Source organism: Puma concolor, chromosome D2, assembly GCF_028749965.1.
Source record: "Puma concolor isolate L17-30 chromosome D2, mPumCon1.1.hap2, whole genome shotgun sequence".
Lineage (NCBI taxonomy): Eukaryota > Metazoa > Chordata > Mammalia > Carnivora > Felidae > Puma > Puma concolor.
Window position 1 is genome coordinate 16,518,373 of NC_141677.1, and position 18,206 is coordinate 16,536,578.

General features: G+C 41.5%; 1 protein-coding gene and 1 pseudogene across 2 annotated transcripts in view; one reads left to right on the top strand and one right to left on the bottom strand.

Moving 5' to 3' along the window:
* Positions 1–18,206, bottom strand: part of DISC1 (DISC1 scaffold protein) — a 351,679-nt gene that overhangs the window by 113,436 nt on the left and 220,037 nt on the right. The window lies entirely within an intron of this gene.
* On the top strand, positions 14,750–15,228 carry LOC112851465 (low molecular weight phosphotyrosine protein phosphatase pseudogene; annotated as a pseudogene).

Consider the following 18,206-nt stretch of genomic DNA (forward strand, 5'->3'; position numbering starts at 1 on the left):
CCTGTCATCACAGGGATGGACGTGCCACCCAAGACAACCAGAGTCTTCCCGAGACTGACGTTCAGGAATTGAAAGAAAAGAGGTTCCTTTCTGTGGTGGGGATGACAAGGGGGGGATGCAAGCTGGCAGCAGCCAAAGGCCACCTGGCAGCCATTTTCCTTGTCACCTGCTGTTTCCAGAGCCATGACAAGACCACCAGTTTCCTACCCAAGAGCTATTCTCCCAACATAACCAACCTCTTATTGGGGATGGCAACATCCTTAGCTAAAAGTAAATAAACTCAAAACAAACAAACAAAAATCCACAACGCAACAACAGCTGGATTTCAGGTTGTCTTGCAGACTGGGCAGCTGAAGGACACAGTAGTGGCCAATGGGACATAAGCATGAGCCACTGGTTGGGCTTGTGAGAAAGCTATTTACTAGAGAAGTGGACTTATCAGTTATGCACCTCTTGCCCATGGTCTTGTCTCTGCCTAGAACATAAATGTGATGCCAGAAGAGGGGCAGCCATATTGTGAATACTGGGAGACAAGCAATGCTAAGGAGGGCTGAGTGGAAACATGGAAGGATCCAGGCTCTCGGGACATCTCCCTGCTGACTCTGGGCTACCTGTCTCCAGGCTTCTTGTTGCAAGAGGAAAACCAAGTCCTCCAATTGATTTAAGCCACCACGCGGAGGCTGTTGTCGCCTACGGCTCTTTGAACTTTCTGATACAGAATTTATTACCCGGGAGCAAAATGGTACAAGAAACAGGACCCAAATGGGAAATTGGTGGAGAAGAAAAGATGGCGCCCTGGTACATGGCTGGAAAGCTCGTGTCTTGAGGAGTGGCAGCAACATGGTGAAACCATCATCTACCGTCCCTTGGAAATGCTACTTGCCAAAAGAAGTGATGCTGGGGAACATAGAGGAAAAATTCAGAGCACTGGCATCTGCTGGGTCCTTCGTGACACACAGAAGGAGAAACACTCACATGACTGCAGGTGCCTACAACTCATTTAAGAAGGTGACGACCCTCAGGCGCTGACCCTGCACCTGCACAACCCTGAGAGTGATGCCCCCTTAAATTCTACGTGCTAGGGGCCTCCAGGCCTCACACTAGTCCCAGCCCCACCCTGCTGCAAGCAGAGGAGAAAGGAAGGAAAGGCGGCTCTTCTATAAAAAGTCCTCTGCCAAGACAAGATGATCAGGAGTCCCATAATTCGAAGCCTTCCATGGCTGAAAAGGCTGATTTCTTCTCTATCCCAAAGCAAAGCATTACTAAACATTAGCCATAGAATGACAACCTTAGCCAGGATAAAACTGGTGCCCCACCAGCCATAAGGGGCAAACTTGTTGGGAAAAAATGGGATTATAGGTACCGCCTTGGGAGTGGGGGGAGGCGGGGGTGACAAAGCACAGATGTAAGAGACAAGATTCTTCAGGCTTACAAAACCACATCCAGACAAAATGTTTAAATACAGTTGTTCACTCACGGGACTCTGGAAGGAAATAAAACAGAAGCCCACCACTTTTTTTTTTTTCTATTTGTGCTTCCTGTTTTCTTCCTTAATACATATGCGGCTCATGTTTTGCCTTCAGGGAGCCAAATAGAGTTAATAGACACGACCACAATATCTGCCAAGTCATATCAGGGCGATGTCTAACCTGGCGAGCTTTAGAGAATCCGCTTCATCCGTCGGAAAGCTTGGGGAAGCACACCGCTGTCAGAGCCGCTCAGCTATGGCTACCTGCAGCCCAGAGTCAGTGCTTCTTTTGTTTTGCTTTGTCTTAGCCCTCGTTTTCACATACCGCAGCACTGTCGCCAGGAAGGGCCTGCATCCATCCAGAGCTCACGCCGTATCCCATGTAGAGGAAGCACCGGGACCCTTGGGGACCCTGGAGATTTCCACACTCACACACACAGGAGAGAATTTAGTAGTGGTGAGGATGCTAACCTCAAGAACAGACCAAATAATTCGGGCATCCTATACCGGCATCTCCTTTATTGATGCATGGTCCAAAATTCATGCCCTCACGCAATTTATTTTAAACAAACACAAGTTTCAGGGAAGTTGCAAATATAGTACGATTTTTTTTTTTTTTTTTTTTTTTTTTTTTTTTTACTGAACCATCTGAGATTTGTTAACCAGATGCCCCTAGATTCCTGGCTACTTTAGCGGTATTTTCCTCCAAACAAGGACATAACCTACATAACCACAAGACAACTACCAAAACTAGGAAATTAATACTGATAGATGAGGATCATCCATCCTCAGGCTCCAACAAAATTTTTCCAAGTGTCCCAGTAATGTTTTCTTGTGACAAAAGCTTTCCCCACCCCCCTCAAAACCTCAAAAACCACACACTGCACAGAGTTCTGATGTTTCTTCAGCCTCCTTCTGTATGAAATGGTTCTTCAGTCTCCCCTTGACTTTTCATGACCTTGGCACTTCTGAGGACTACAGGCTGGTTATTCTGCAGAATGTCACTCTGTTTGAATTTGTCTGGTGTTTGCTCATGAGTAGAGTCAGGTTTGCATTTTTGGTGGGAATTACTGTTCATATTAACTGTGATCACTTGATCAAGATGGGGCCTGCCAGACTTTTCCACTGTAGAGCTACTCTTTTCATCTTTGCATTTATTTAATGTTTATTTATTTTTGAAAGAGAGAGAGACAGAGCACAAGCAGGGTAGGGGCGGGGGGGTGGGACACAGAATCCGAAGCCGCTCCAGGCTCTGAGCCCAATACGGGGCTCAAACCCATGAACCGTGAGATCATGACCTGAGCCAAAGTCAGACACTTAACCGATTGAGCCACCCAGACACCCCTCATCTTCGTATTTAATAAGTATTCAGAGGGAATGTAATCAAAGCTATGTAAATATCCCATTCCTCAAGAATCTCTTCAGGGTATTTATTTGTATATACGTGGACTCGTTATTTTCCATTTTATTCTTGGGTTATAATCCCCTAGTATCATCTTCATTTATTTTGATGCTCAAATTATGTCCAGTTTGGTCAGATGGCGTGGGGGTGGAGAGCATTCAAGGTGAATTCTGGGTCCTTTTGTCCCACAATTCTGTGAACACATCCTTCTTTTCCAGGCCCAGCTTGTTCTAGCCCCATCTTGTACTGTTTCTGCTTGCATTCATCAGTGGCTCCCAACAGCCCTGGTTCCTCTCAGTATAAAGTAGTATTTAGAAGCCAAGAACTGGACTCTGGGTGTGTTTACCGCTGCTGGGGTGTCACTGTTCCCAGGGTCTCTCAGTGGCAGAGCTGGAAGATACACGTACGAATGCATATGTACACACACACTTGTACATTGGTATTTCTCTATTTATACATATTGAAAACTTTGAGTTCACGGTAGTAGCTCTGGTTTTACTCTGATACCACAGGGTCCCTTCCAGTTTTCTCCCTTTCCTCAACGGTAACCCCCATCCTCAACAGTAAGAAACTGAGCTTGTTAGGAGGGACACCACAGAAGAGACACTGCAGCTCCCCCATCATGGATGCCTACCTACCTCACTCACCTAATGTCTAAGTTGTTCAAGAAAGGAAGGGATGGGAAAAGAAACAGGAGAAAGACTTCCAATGAATTTTTGAGGAAAATGTAATGTGAAAGAAAGCCTGGCCTGCGGCAGCCTGTGACTATTAATTCCTAAAATGATTTTTGAGCCCCCAAATTTGTACCCACAGGATGAGCAAAGCCTCCAATCCAATACCTACCTCAAAGATGCCATAGATGATAAAGGACCAGGGAAGAACTCAGGGTTGAGGAGAAGAGAGGGCTGGGCTTCTGGATCGGTTAGCCTGGGCATGTGATTCCTGCAGGGTCAGAGTTCTCACTCCACACAGCCTGCACACCCAGTAGCTCTTGTCTACACCACTGCACTAAGTGTGAGTAGAGCCCCTCTGTGTCCAGCCTGACTCACTATAGTCTATCCACTATGGCAACAGAGCTATCCTTTAAAATGTGAATCAGATTATGTCCTCTTCTGCTGAAAACCCTGAGATGGTTTCCCATCTTAATCAGAAAGGTCGTAACATCCTATTATCCACCATCCTATATGATTTGTCCCCACTTTCCTCCCTGTCCTCACCTCCTACTGCCCTCCCCCCGAGTCTCTCTCACACAGGCCTCCCGGCAGCTTCTCAGATGCTCAGCATGCTGGCTGTTTCCTCTGCCTGGAAATTCCCTCCCCAGAATCCAGACTGCTGGCCTACTCTTTTAATTCGGGTCTCTGCTCAACTGTCACCTTAACAGTAAGGCCTTCCCTAACCCAACAATCTAAAATAGAAATATACACACATATACACACACACACACACACCACTCCTGTGCCCTGAGGCTGGGTTTTCTTCTTAGCACTGCTATAATATCATATATATAGCATATATATATATATATATATATATATATAGCATATAATATAGCAGTGCTATAATATCACTCACATATTATATAATTATTGTTCCTTTATTTGTCTGCCGTCCTCCATCTCCAGGTATAATCATATAGGCTCCATGACTGTAACTGGCTGAATCCCTCAAAAAGATATGCTGAAGTCCTAACCCCGGGATCTGTGAGAATGACCTCACGTGGAAACAAGGTCTTTGCACATGTAATTAGTTAAGTTACTTACTAGACCAGGGTGGGCCCTAAATCCAATGATTGGCATCCTGATAAGAAGAGGAAAGGATACACAAAGACACGCAGATACACAGGGAAGAAGGCCATGTGGAAACAGAGACAGAGATTAAAGTGTTGTCTACAAGGCAAAGAAAGAATGCCAAGGATTGTCTGCAACCACCAGGAACCAGGACAAGGCAGGGAGAGGTTCTACCTGGAGCCTTCAGAGAGAGCACGGCCATCCTGACACCTTGATTTCAGATTTCCAGCCTCCACAACTGTGAGAGAGCACATTTCTGTTTGTGCTGATTTAAGGCAACTCTAGGAAACTAGTGTAACTGTATGTTATCACCATGGTATCTCTAACTGCTGCAAATAGTGCCTGGTACATATGAGGCACCAAAAAAATGATCACTGCATGAAGAGGTGAATGGCTTCCAAAACGCTCTGTCATTGGTTGATATCATTAACTTATCCAGGGCGGGACACCTGGGTGGCTCAGTTGGTTAAACGTCTGACTTTGGCTCAGGTCATGATCTCATCGTTCGCGAGTTCGAGCCTCGCGTGGGGCTCTGTGCTGACGTCTCAGAGCCTGGAGCCTGCTTCAGATTCTGTGTCTCCTTTTCTCTCTCTGCCCCTCCCCCACTCACACTGTCTGTCTGTCTCTCTCTCTCTCTCTCTCTCTCACACACACACAAGTAAATAAACATTAAAAAAAAATTTTTTTTAACTTATCCAGGGCCACTGCCAGCCTATGTGGTGCCTACATCTTCCATTTGTGCAAAACAGAAGGAGGTGCCCTTCTTCAAGACATGCCACTTCTTTTTGTTGAAAAGTTTCCATATCATCTTGACGTTATCAGGACAAGACCTACTACACGTAAGTGTAATATGATTAATTATTAAAATATACATGATGAGGGTAATGAATACTCAGTGTGACTGGTATTCCATGAGATGTGGGGCTCTTGCTCAGTGTACAGCCTGTGCAGCCATTCACAGCGGCTCTGATCTAGTCAATCACACTTCTTTCAGTTACTTAGGGAGGAAGTAGAAATCAGAGAGAAGATATAAGGCAAAATAACAAGAAGCCACACCCTCTCTTCTCCAGTCACTAACCGGGAGACAACGTAAACGTGGGATAACCTGAGAACAATATTAAAGCAATAAACTGTGTGATTAAATTCATGATACATACTGGAAAATAAATACACAGGTAGACCAAAATGAAAGGATCAGACGATGGCATCATCGCACCATGGTCAGTAGAAGGAAAAACTACTATTCACCAGTGTCTGCCATGTGCCAGACAAACCTGACCCCACTTAAGTTACACAGAGCTCAACGGGCTAAAGGCTTCTAACACCGGCACCAGTGTTCTCGCCAGCGAAAAGCGATAAGGCTTAGCAACTTGCCCCAAATCACGTAGCTCAGTAAGTAGCAACACTGAGATATGAATCTGGATCCAACTGGCTACAATGCCTGCCCTTGTCATGCATCACGCTGCCATCTTTGAGCAAGTTTAAAGGAAATTATAGGCATGCAAATTCAGTGAAATGGGAGTTTCTCCAAATTAGGTATACACAACTTTCAGTTCTAAATAAGAATCATAGCACATGCCTAGGCTTTTCTGTGTACTAATCGTCTTCATATACTATACGTAAATTCGGAAATTAGTTTTCATCTGATAGCCAGTGTAAAGCCAGGCCGGTCATTTGCAAGGGGAATGGGTTCACAGCATGACTTCATACACACCATGGTAAGTAATAAAATTTGAGAACAAGTTGTGGCATTTTCTGCCAGTTGGTTTGTTCAAAACCACTCTGGTCCCGCCAAACACATTTTTCTCCACAGTAGAGAGTTATAGTGAAAGACAACAACTCCCACATCCCCTTGTCATTAAGGTTCTGTCTGTGGTTGACCTGCCCTGCTGTCACACCCACGTGAGACCAGGAAGCCATGATGGGTATCCTGAAGCAGCAGCCAGGGGCTCTTTCAGAAGCATGGTCAGAGGCATCTAGCGTTTCTGAAGCTGCTTGGGCATAATATCCTCTGTCCAGTGCCTAGTTCTGCAAGGTTCAAGCAGTGGAGGGCAGTTGCACCTTCCACTGCCCCAGTTGCATGGTGAGGTTGACATTTCTCCTGGCTATTTCACTTCTGGGTGTAAAGCATCCATGTTTGGTTCTCTGGACCTCATAGAAATTTTACAGCAAATTAACATCGTCCAAGCAATCTTTCTTAATGAGCCGGAGAACACTGTGTTGCCTGCATCTAAGAAAATGTACCTATATTTAAAATCCTTCCACTTACATTCTTGGATAAATGAAGAGAGAATAGCTCTGGATATAGTCAGGAATTACTGTAGGCATAGAAAACTACCGTGCCCAGGGTGCCTGGGTGGTTCGGTTGGTTGAGCATCCGACCCTTGATTTCTGCTCAGGTCCTGATCTCACAGTTTGGGTTCGAGCCTGGTGTTGGGCTCTGGGCTGACAGCGCAGAGCCTGCTTGAGATTCTCCCTCTCTCTCTCTGCCCCTCCCCTGCCTGCACGCTCTCTGTCTCTCTCAAAATAAACACATAAACTTCAAAAAAAAAGAAGAAAATCACCATCTCCTTGTCTGGAGTCACCACCTCCATGCCCTCCAACTCTTACTCCAAGAGACCAGCAATAAAATCCAAGAGCTTTTTTTTTTTTTTTTTAATTTTTAAAATTTAAATCCAAGTTAGTTAACATATAGTGTAATAATGGTTTCAGGAGTAGAATTTAGTGATTCATCGCTTACATATAATACCCGGTGCTCACCGGCTCACCGCAACAAGTGCCCTCCTTAATGCCCGTCACTCATTTAGCCCACCCCTCGCCCACCTCCCCTCCAGCAACCCTGTTTGTTCTCTGTATTCAAGAGTCTCTTATGGTTTGCCTCCCTCTCTGTTTTTATCTTATTTTTACTTCCAAGAACTCTTTTCAAATGAACAGAATAAACTCATCTGGCACGCACGATCTTCCATTTTTTCGGAAGTGCCTCTCTGCAAGTGTCTGTGTATAAGCCATGGACTCTGTTCTTCAGAAAGGAACAGAAGGATGTGGCTGCAGAGGAAAAGAATGGATCACAAAGCCATAATTCTTTACCCGGTCATTTTACCGGGTGACCTTGGGCAAGTTATTTAGCAAACTACTGCCTCCCAGGAACCCCCCTTGTCTTATTTCAGGAGGACATAAATGCAAGGCCTTCTAATACGGAAGCACGTAGGTCAATTACATGTATTATTTGTAGCTCTCTCCCACTTATCTGACTGCATCCCACCGGTGCTTGAGATAAGACTCGTCTCCAGTAGACCAGCAGCATTATTTTTCCCTGATTGGGGAATGTGTGCCGGCCTGCCTGTGGACAAAATAAACGCGAGCTAGCATTTTCCGGAGCTTCGGTGTTAGCTGCTAATAACCATCTCCTGCTGCAGGGCAAGGAAGAAGATTAAGCCATAGTCCCTGATGAAAACAGACACGAAAGGCAGCAGGGGCAAGAGAAAGTTAAATCCCAGACACAGGCTGGACTTTTTGAAAGAATGCATCTTAAGTTAATGCCGTAATGAATAAAATCATTTTATTCTCAATACATGGCTTCAGAAGCTTTTACTCTGGGAACGAGATCTTTATTCTGGAGACAACTAAAATCACTTATACATTCCTTGTATAAATCATGAAGATCCAATAAATCTAGTCTTATATAGACTGTGTCTATTTGGGGAAGCAGGAGAGGAGTAGGAAGTATAAAATAACACAGAATGGGAAGTCTCTACATTTGGCCACTGTAGGCAAACCTATTTGGTACAAAAAGTACTTCTGTATTGGAAATTACTGGAACATATGACAAACTCAACAGAAAACAATAATCAAATGTTCATGCTTAGATGCTAAAAATACACTGGGGTGATTGTGATTTTTTATCTCTAATTTCAGCGCTAATGATGATGATTATTAAAATACATGTGTAAAGAAATCAAACCTCAGGCTTTGATAGGGAAGGGAGCGAAGCTCTAAACAAATACATATTGCTGTTCAGGGTAATTCCATCCTCAAAATTAATCAGACCGTCCAAAACCAGATGCAGCATTTTAATTAGGTAAAACTAACAGCCACGCCGAATAACAAGAGGAAAGGCATAGATCAAGTGATAGACAAGATCCTCATATAGGGTTCGATTTTTCCAAAGTTATATCATTACTGATGAGAGTCAAGGAGGTCAATGCAAGAAACCCGGAAGCAGGTCACAGGCCACGTCTCCCCAAAGCAGTGGTTCTCCAAATGTGGCCCCCAGACCAGCAACGCCAACATCTCCTGGGAATTTCTTAGAGACACACATTCTCAGGCCCTACACTTATGGAATCCGAAGCACTAAGGGCCCAACAATCTGTGTCTAACAAGCCCACCAGGTGATTCTAACACACAGTACAGTCAGAACCACTGCCAAAGGCATAAAGTAAAATTCTATCCTTTTCCTGACTCCTTGGAAGTAGTCTGAAAATCCACAGGACACAAGCAGTTTGTGGCTGAACGGTGGGGAAAATTCCCACTGCTTAGCCAGTGTTAGGAGAATTTTCTGGTAATATTTGTCACCTGGTTCTTCCATCTGCTCTAGTTATTTATTGATATGGAACAGTCGGCAACTATTTCCAACTTGTTGACTTTCAACATCAGTTCCAAATTACATTTTGTTTTGCCGTGTTCCATTTACTCCAAAACTTTCCGTGGTGAAGGAGTGAAAGGCCAGGTTTTTCTCCCTTTTTCCTTCCTCACCATTGTGTTAAAGAAAATCTGTGTTCGGTCAAAGTGTCCTTTACGCTGCCCAGCATAGACGCCGACCCTTCCTGGCCAACCACGCCTTGTCTTCTGGACAATCTGTCCAGCTGGGACACTGAAATTTCCCCTCAACACGAAAACATCGGAAAAACAAGAAAATGCAAATCTTTCTTTCTTTAAAGTCAGTGTGTGTGCGTGTTGTGTGTGTGTGTGTGTGTGGTTTTTTTTAGATCCTAAGAACATAGACAGATACATGGTTAGATTATGACATGTGATTGTAAGCAATTTTTATTATTACCATTATTTCATTTGCTGCGGGTCGAAGTCATGACTGACCTAAATTGAGTATATATAGCTTCAACCTTTTCTCTGCTCAGGCTTCTGCGTATATTCCATACTGCTTTAATTCACTTGATGGCATCTTGCTATTTTATCTAATGTGTATGTGTATTTCTCCATGATTCTATTATAAGTTCCTGGAGGGCAACAACCACACCTCCTACTTCTCATGAAGTAGAAAACTGTTGTACAGAGATTCAAAAGATATTCGCTGTATGTATTTAATAGTGTGTCCCCTCTGCCCCTTGTCCCAGGAACAAGCTGCTAAAATTCTACTTTGGTGGTTTACCCCTTGAAACAATCATCTCTGATTTTAGGAAAAATGCAAAGCAATAAATAAAACACCCCTGGCTTAACGTAACCCTAAAGAAGTAACTTAAAGATAAAGCTCTATCCATTCCCAAGATCAGGTGTGAGGTACATGGGGTGTCACGATGCACCAGGGGCCTGGTTACACCAGGATGTGGTGACCAGCTTCCAATCAGCCACATAGCTTTGCTTCCAAACACTGACAGCAGCCCAACAGGCAGCAGACTCTACAACAAATGGCTGCAAACATGTCACCGCAAGGAAGTTTTTCAAATGTTACAAATAGGCTGAAGGTTGTCGCAGAAAGAGGAAAGGAAGGGACAATTTAGTCAGCACTGTATAAATGAAAGACATATACTGGCCTTGTTCCATAAATGGTAACTGAAATACTATTCGGACCAGTCACTTATCAGGGGAAAATAAAACAACCTGCCACTGTACCCCAGAGAGGAGAAAAAATAAGGACAAAAGACAAAAAAGCTCCATTCGTTCCAAAGAAAAGGCAGAGTGACAAAGAAACCATAGCAGGGTTGACTATTGATCTGAGATCTCTCGCTAGTCCGGCGGAAGCATGCCCGAGTCAGTTCACCGAGGTCTGGCTGCAATAGCTCCTTGGCTCCATCGCAAGTGCTCTGCCCCACATCCTCCGTCTGAGGAAAGTCCACTCAGCCTTCAAGATTTACCTCCAGTGTCACTTCCTCTCTGAAGTCTCTTGCAAAATGCTGCCCGGTAAAATCAGTCACCTCCCTGCCACCCTGCTCCCACTGCTCTCCCGGGGTAGCGCCGTGGTTCTGAGTCCCCCCCCCCCCGCCAGTCGGTGATGCCAGAAGGGTGCAGAGCACTGCTCAATCCCCTCCGTTTCACCCGCAGGACCTAACAGAAGGCCTGGCACCTCGCAAGGCAGTGCCCTAAAAATCTACTGAGTTGTGCGAAGGGATAATAAACAGTACTTCAGTTCCCTGGGGTGGGAACTTTATTTGATGTGTCTTGCAGGTATGATATGTACAAGACGACCCAGGACAGGACACTATGCTGGTGCTTCCCATACCACGGTCTTCAATCCCTCGCATCAATCCTATGAGGAAAGCAGTGCTCAGGGGGATAAGGAAACCAGGACACCGAGATCCCAACCAAGTCTTATTTTGCACCCCTGTTCTATTGCATGGTACATGTGTCCTGGACCAGTGACATAACCTCTAAGTGAGCCTTGAAGTCCTCCTCTACGAAACTGGGATGATTATATTTTAGTGCTTTGGCCTACTTTCTACAAGGGCATCGGGAAAACAAATGAAATCCCACCATGTATTGAAGAAGGGAGAACAGTAAAGAAGATAACCTAAAATGGAAAAAATGTGCACTGAACATATTTTTTTACTAAATGTTTCAGAAACGGCACCTAATGTGCCTCTCCTGAAGGGACATCTCCCAATAGAAGCTATACCTTAGACGTAGAGCTGCCTCTAAGAAGACACAGCTTTCAAATGGGCAGATTTTGACACCAATTATTTTAAACACTGTATCACTCTTGTAAAAGTCTGCCCTGGCCCCCACACCCAGGGAAAATGCAGAGAATTTTTGGTCACTGCATCCACAATGTCATGCTCATGACCATTCCCTAAATGTTTCCCATCTAACTAGACCCCAGATCACACCACACAGGTAACCGCATGAAAAATGACAGCTGTTAACAGGCACTATTGTCAAAATCGAAACACCATAGGAAGTGGGAATATGTTAGGTAGAAAAGCTGCCGTGAGCCTGTACCGGACGATACCAGTGGTCACATGACAACACTTCAGCATGTATGATGCCAGAGGAACTCCAGAAAACAAATGATTACTGAGTTGCTAAGATGAGCCACGAACCATTTCATGTTTTAGGCAAGGGACGTGGATTTTAGCAGAATCACCACATTGTGCCGAATGGACTTGGAGGCAGAGGTGTATGATAAGACACGACTGAATGGGTAAAGAACGGCTCTCAGGCTACTGCAACCGTCTAGGCACAGGAGGATGGTGCTCAGAGAATATAAAAGACGGACATCTTCCCAGTTGTGTTATGAGACTGGTATAATCTTGATACCAAGTTTGGAAAAATTTAGTATGAGGATATAAAATTACAGTTAATTTCACTTATTAACATAATGCAAAAATGCTTTAAAAATTAGCAAAACTCCAAGAGTGCCTGGCTGGCTCAGTTGGTGGAACATATGACTCTTGTTCTTGGGGCTGTGAGTTCGAGCCCCCATGCTAGGGGTGGAGATTAGTGAAAATAATAATAATAATAATAATACAAAAAAATTCGTAAGACCCCAACACAGTATAAAAAGTAATAGAGTTTATCCCAGGAAAGTTAACAAAAATTTAATTTTAAAAACCTTATTAATTTGGGTTTATAACATATATAGAAGTAAAAGAATAGTAATAGCAATATGCAGTATAAATAATAAATAAATATATATATATATCATGTTGTATAATATTGTTTGAATTAAGAGTGTTAAAGTTGCAGAGTGTAAACCCTAGAGCAACCCATGGAGGAAACAAAACAAAGTGCAATAGTAATAATCTAAGGGAAGAGATCAAATGGAATACTGAAAAATACTCAATTCTAATGGAAAACAGAAAAAGAATAAAAAAGAAAAAAATACACATGGGAAAAATAGAAAACAATAGCATGACAGTAGACTTATGCTCAAACATATTAATAACTATACTAAATATAAATGAATTAAAGATTCCCATTAAAGGAGGAAATTATCAGTCTGGATAAAGAAGCGAGATCAAATGCTAGTATGTTTCCAGGAGACCCACTTGAACCATAAAGACATAGGTTAAAATGAATGAAAAAAGATACATCATGCTAACACTAGTCATAAAAAAGCTGAAGTAACTATATTCCTACCAGACAGACCTCAGGAAAAAAAAAAGTATTATAAGTAAAGAGGAATAGTTCATAATAATAAAGTGGGTATGTAAACAATCCTAAATGTATATGCTTCTGATAGAGGATGAAAATACTTGAAGTATCAAAGTACTTAAATAATGAAGCACTGAAATATATAATTTGATAGAACTGAGAAGAGAAACAGACATAGCCAACATACTCGTTAGAGATTCCAACGAACTTCCCTCAATAACTGATAGGTCAAGTAGACATTAAATCAGTAAGGATAATGATTTGAACACTATCAACCAGAATCACTTAATCAACATTTATAGAACACTATACCCAATAATTGCAGAATTTACATTCTTCTCATGTGCACATAGAACTATAGATAAACTATATGTTGGTCCATAAAGTAAGTCTCAAAAATTTCAAAGAAGATTAAATCATACCAGGAATGTTTTTGAAACACAACAAAATTAAATTAGAAAGCAGTAACATAAAGATATCTGGGAAATACTCAAACGCTTGGAAAGTAAGCAATCTATGTCCAAGTAACTCACAGAGCAAGAATAAATTACAAGGAAAATTAGAAATTTGAATGATAATGAAGACTTAATAAATTTGTGGGCCTGACTGAAGTCATGCTTAGAGGGAAATTTATAGTTTTAGAATAGAAGATTTAAAATCATTGATGTAAGTGTCAACCTTATGAAGGTAAAAAAGAAGGGCAAATAAAACCCAAAGTAACTAGAAATAAGGAATAATAAAGCTAGGAATGGAAATCAATGAGATATAAAATGGAGAAACAGTAGAGAAAATTAATAAAAGCAAAAAATTGTTTTTTTTATTTTTTTTTTTAATGTTTATTTATTATTGAGACACAGAGAGAGACAGAGCATGAGCAGGGGAGGGGCAGAGAGAGAGGGAGACACAAAATCTGAAGCAGGCTTCAGGCTCTGAGCTGTCAGTACAGAGCCTGACGCAGGGCTCGAACTCACAAACTGCAAGATCATGACCTGAGCCGAAGTCAGATGCTTAACCAACTGAGCCACCTGGGCGCCCCCCAAAAATTGGTTTTTTATAAGATCAGTAAAACTGTTAAAACTCTAGACTGATAGAGCATAAATTAAAGCAAACACAAGTTACCAGGTATGCCATCAAGGAAAAAAAAAAAAAAAGTAGACACATTACTATAGATCCTAGAGATATTAAAAGAATAATAAGGATATATTATGAACATCTTTTTATGCCAACAAATTCAACAGTTTAGATGAAATAGAAAAGTTCCTCTAAGGTGCAAATTATCAAAATTATATATACACATATATCTATTAAAGAAAGTGAATTTATAATTTAAAGCATTCTTTCAAGAACTCCAAAGTCAAGTGACTTTACTCTTAAATATTATCAAACATTTAAGGAAGAAAAAAATACCACTTTCACACATACTTTCAGAAAATTTCAGGAGAAAGGAATGCATCTCAAATAATTTTATGAGGGCAGCATAACACTGATCTAACACTCATTATTAATGTAGTCAAATAGTAAGCAAACCACATCCAGCAATTTGTAAAAAGTATAATATTTCATGATCAACTATGGTTTAGGCAGGAAAAAAGTGTTATTTAAACATTTGAAAATCATCAGTGTAATTAACCACATTAACATAATAAAGGAAGAAAACAGATGAAATGGACTTCATCAAAATTAGAAACTTTAACTCATCAAAAGACACATTATGAAAATGAGCAGGAGAAAATTCCTGATGCAGTCAGCGGGTGCCTCTGTGTGCAAGGGAAGATGGCTGAGCAGATGCCCAACTCAGTGCTGTTCCTGTGTCTGGGTAACATCTGTCAATCACTCATCACAAGAGCAGTTTTGAGAAAACTTGTAACTGATCAAAACATTTAAAATAATTGGAGGGTAGACAGCGCAACAACATCCACGCATGAAACAGAAAACCCTCCCGATTACCAGGGGCAGAATTGCATGAAGGAGCATGGTACTCCCACGAATCACATTGTCCAGGTGGGTTACCAAGAAGACTTTGCCACATTAGATTATACACTATGTACGGATGAACGCAATCTGAGAGATTTGACTAGAAAAAGAAAACAAACTAAAACCTGCAAAGCTAAAATTGAACCACTTGGGAGCTATTATCCAAGAAAGCAACTTATTATTGGAGATCCCTATTATGGGAGTGACTCCGGCCTCGGGATATCTCCCAGCAGCGTGGAAGGTGCTGCAGGGCCTGCTTAGAGGAGGTTCAATGACACTGCATCCATTCCTGGCTGCAGCCAGCGGGACTAGTCCCCACAGCCTCGGCATCTCTCAGTCAATGTGTCAAAGTGCGGTAACATTCCATAGTTCGAGGCCACCGCTGTTTCTTTGGTTGACTTGCTCCTTCTTAACTTAAAAAATAATTATAGACGAAAATCAGTTGTTGTGTTTGGCAGAAGAATGAATGAAGAGTTTTGATTCACATGGTTTATGGGGTAAAGTGTCCTTAGGTTAGTTGAACCTACCAGTTTCCTCCAGTTACAAAAATTATGGAACAAACAAAATAGAACAGGATGAAATAAGCATTACTTTCAGACCCAGATCAAAATCCGAGCCCACTGAGGCTTAAGTCATCTGCCCTACCTCTTTCCTAAGTGTGGACGGCTTGATGAGGATAAAAACCCCCAGTTCTCCCACACTGCCTCCTTATACCAGAGCCCTTCACCATCCACAGGAGCGCACAACCTAGATGAAAAGTGTTAATTTACACACGCTCATCATACACACTTGCGTACTTAAAAGAAAAGAAGGGCGCCTGGGTGGCTCAGTCAGCTAAGTGTCGGACTTCGGCTGAAGTCACAATCTCGTGTTTAGGGAGTTCGGGCCCCATGTCAGGCTCTGTGCTAACAGCTCAGAGCCTGGGGCCTCCTTCAGATTCTATGTCTCCCTCTCCGTCTCTACCGCTCCCCCGCTCACACTCTGTTTCTCTCTCTCTCAAAAATAAACATTAAAAAAATTTTTAAAGAAAACAGAAAAATATTTATGGAATTAATCTTAAGCACCTTTAATACTTCCTAGGTTTTGTTTATTTAGTTTATTTTATAAGGAAGTAGGCTTATTTGCTCCCATTTGAACCACTTTGTCCCTGGAAATTTAATCTGATCCAGAAAGACACTTACACGCTGGTTTATCTCACGGTCAGTGTGCAAAACGTGTCATTTTCTTATGTGCATGTGCAACCCAAATGTCAAAAATAAATTAGCTTAGGAGGGAAGAAAGTAATTACAAAGTTAGAAAAAGCTCTTTTATGTTGGAATACTTAAATATTGATATGTTAATGAGCATTCATCAGTGCTTAATTTACAGGCAAATATAGGTCATTTCTGTGCACTGTGAGATAATTAATCTAAAACTCACATAGATACATGTCAGAAAAGATTGTTTTCAAAATAAACCGGAGAAATTATGAAAATACAGATTTTTTTTAAAAAAAGCAACGAACAAGAAAGCACTCCAAATAGGAGAAAATATCCGTAGTAAATATACCTGGCAAAAGACTTGACCGCAAAATACTTAATAGGTCCTCTACAACTTAATAGCTGCAAGAGAACCCAACAAAAAACTGGCCAAAATATTTGAACAGGAACTTCACAAAGAAAAATATGTGAATGGATGGGGCACCTGGGTGGCTCGGTCGGTTACGCATCTGACTTCAGCCGAGATCATGATCTTCACGGTCTGTGGGTTTGAGCCCCACGTCGGGCTCTGTGCCGTCAGCTCAGAGCCTGGAGCCTGCTCAGGATTCTGTGTCTCCCTCTCTCTCTCTGCCCCTCACCTGCCCATGCTCTTTGTCTTTCTCTCAAAAATGAATAAACATTAAGAAAAGTTTTTTTAAAAAAAATATGTGAATGCTTAATACACACATGAAAAAAATCCTTAACCATTAGTTACCAGTACATAGCCACTAAAATGGCTAAAACAAACAGGACAGACAACATTTAATGTTGATAATGATATAGGACACTCTACAACAGTGTTCGAAGGATATAAAATGCTACAATTTCGGAAGTTTCTCGTAAAGTTGAATGTATGCTTACACTACAACCCAGTAATTACACTTTCGGTATTAACCCAAAGTAAAATGAAAACACAGAAAGACTTAGGACAAGAATGTTCATAGAAGCTTAAGTCATATTAGTCAAAAACTAGAAATAACCCCAATGTCCATTAGCAGGAAAGGGAATAAACAAATTGTAGTGCATTTATATAATGAAATACTACTTAGTAATAAAAATGAAATAAACTACTGACACCACAACACCACGGATGAATGTCAACCACATGCTGAATAAAAGGTGACAGACAGAAAAGAATGTACACAGTACCATTCCATTTTTCTAGAGTTTCTAGAATAGGCAATATTCACCTATAGTGACAGAAATGAGACTGATATTTGTCTGACCAGAGACTGGGAGGCGTTAACTACAAAGGATACTTTGGGTGGGGGAGACTCTATAGCTTTACAGGATGTAAATTATATGGATATATACATTTCTCAAAACTCATCAAACCGCACACTTCAGATTTGTGCATTTCACTGCGTGTAGATTATATATAAAGCAAAATTACACATAATATATATTTATAATTATATATACATATTATATAATATATATATGTTAATAATTTGCTTGTATAAAGCAAAATTTTAATTATGGCTTTAATTCACCATTTCAATATGTTAAATGAAATACATATATAAAGGAATTAAAGAAAATAGCCTTAATCATTTTTTTAATGTTTATTTATTTTTGAGAGAGAGACAGACAGACAGAGCATGAGTGGGGAAAAGGCAGAGAGAAAGGGAGACACAGAATTCAAAGCAGGCTCCAGGCTCTGAGCTGTCAGCACAGAGTCTGACGCAGGGCTTGAACTCACGAACTGGGAGATCATGACCTGAGTCAGACGCTCAACCGACTGAGCCACCCAGGCACCTCAACAGCCTTAATCTAATAGCGTCTCTATCATAATTACAAACATCACACGTAATAGTCTAACCTTAGAATTCTACCTTCTAACATCAGATAAAACACAAGGACATTAGGTATCACTCCATCTATACAAAATAAGACAAGTGAGGGAATCAATGAAAAGAATAAAGAATGGAAAGAAAAGAACAAAATGCTATTACCTACAGAGGATATGATTCCTCCATAGAAAATCAAAGAGAATCTATAAAAAACCAAAACAA